Source organism: Cavia porcellus, unplaced genomic scaffold, assembly GCF_034190915.1.
Source record: "Cavia porcellus strain 051 isolate PalLab524CR breed Dunkin Hartley unplaced genomic scaffold, mCavPor4.1 scaffold_10, whole genome shotgun sequence".
Lineage (NCBI taxonomy): Eukaryota > Metazoa > Chordata > Mammalia > Rodentia > Caviidae > Cavia > Cavia porcellus.
In genome coordinates this window covers 4025491-4027398 of record NW_026947493.1, presented here as the reverse complement: position 1 = coordinate 4027398, position 1908 = coordinate 4025491, and the positions used below count along the sequence as shown (strand labels likewise).

General features: G+C 34.0%; 1 non-coding gene across 1 annotated transcript; it reads left to right on the top strand.

Annotated features, from left to right (window-relative positions):
• Nucleotides 1-829: 829 nt before the first annotated feature.
• Nucleotides 830-971, top strand: LOC111754641 (small nucleolar RNA SNORA72). Its single transcript, XR_002789323.1, has one exon. It is a non-coding gene; the product is annotated as a small nucleolar RNA SNORA72 (small nucleolar RNA).
• Nucleotides 972-1908: the final 937 nt, after the last annotated feature.

The following is a 1908-nucleotide window of genomic DNA, read 5'->3' as shown; positions in this document are numbered from 1 at the left end:
AGCAGAGAAAAATTTTTGCTCATATACACTGCTGGGAAATTAATAGTTGATTCAGGAGAACAAATTTAGAATTATGTTTTGAAAATCATAGTCCTCTTTGAAACAGCAATTCCATAGATTTAGTTTAAGATACAAATACAAAATATTCATTACATGAGACATTTATTATTCCTCCTCTGAAAGTGTGTGTGTGTGTGTGTGTGTGTGTGTGTGTGTGAGAGTGCATGTATGTGCATGCGTGTGTTTGGGTGCGTGTGTGTGTGCGTGTGTGTGTGCATGTGTGTGTGATTTTGCTATTCTCTAGAGAACTATAAGGAACATGGTACAAAAAGAGAGACCTTTGAGATAATATTTGAGAGAATTATTAAGAAAGGTTCGCAGAATAGGTAGGTGTCATGGTACAAGCTTCAAATCTCAGCTATTAGGGAGGTAAAGGCTGAAAGATTGTAGGTTCAAAGTATCAGAACAACATAATGAGAGCCCTACCCCTAAAAACAAGAACGAGAGAGAGAGAGAGAGAGAGAAGGAAGAAAGGAAGGAAGGAAGGAAGGAAGGAAGGAAGGAAGGAAGGAAGCACGCAGTAAGAAAAAAGAAAATGGTCCTTCAGAAAACAATTGGGCAGAAATTATGTAAGTCTTTGTAAAGAGAAGCAAAAGATCATACAGGAAAATATCACCATAATAAGAAAATAGGAGGAAAAAAAAAACTTTCCCCAAACAAACTTTCCCACAGATTTAGGACTAGTAATCAAATTTTAAGGAAGTGGTTGGCATTTTTATATAGCTGCTAGATTTTTTCTTTTCATATAAATATAGAACTATCACACTTACTTAAAATATTCTCAAAAGGGTTGGGTAAAGAAGAACAAAAACAGGAGGTGCAATGAGAGAATTAGGGGTTGTAAGATCACACCTGTGTCTCCAGACCTAAATCTTCCCTTTAGTCTGGCTTCACAAATGCTGGTGATAAACTGAGGAGGTGGAGAGCGGTTAGGGGGTAGCAATAAATTAGCTGAAGAATCCAATGGTGTTTGTAAAACTCCAAAGACTTCTTCTATACTAAATAGAGTAAGTGTTATTGTATGTACAGTATACTGAAATCAACATGGCTTTAAAATTAAAATAAAAATGAAATCAGTCATGGGGGAGAAATTTAACTGAGCCCATCAAGCTCCTGAAAATTCAAGTTGTTATTTTACTATGGTTAAAGGTGAATAGTAAGTATGTCTAGTAAGAGAATTTTAAACTTTGAGCACTTTGAAGTTAAGACATAACCAAAATGTTCTGTTTTGATATATGAGTTAAGGAATCATGTATCAAGCTTGCCCAACTAAAGCATAACAAGATTATAACTATCAGTTACTAAATGCTAAGACAAACTTGGTCTCCACTGCCTGTGGCTTAAATAATTGAGTTAAATTAAACCAGCTTCTCTTTCCAAGAGCAAAGCAAACAGGAAAATTTTAGAAAAGTTGTTTTTCATCTTTTGTTTTTCACTCATGGAAGCAATGTTGTTCCTTTCCTTTCTTTTCTATTACAGCCCATCTGGTAGACTAAGAGGAAAATAAATACATGATACATTCATAATACCTTCAGAAGTATTGTTATACATGTATGGCTGGGATGATTCTTCAGTTGCAAATTCCACTGCTGTAGCTGAGTGATGAAAAAACTACGTCTCTTTGATACCACTTAAATCCTTAAAATACAGTCATAAGCATTTTACAAAAAAAATTCTACTAAAATGTTTTCCTAAATTTAGTGTTAAAACAATCTGTGGAAGAAAAAGTAAAGATTTGTAGGCATGCTATCTAAATATATTCTAAAGTTACTTCTCTTTTTAAAAGACCTCATAAAGTACTTTTCTTTGAAAGACACACATTGTTAAAATTCAGTCAAGAAGAAATAG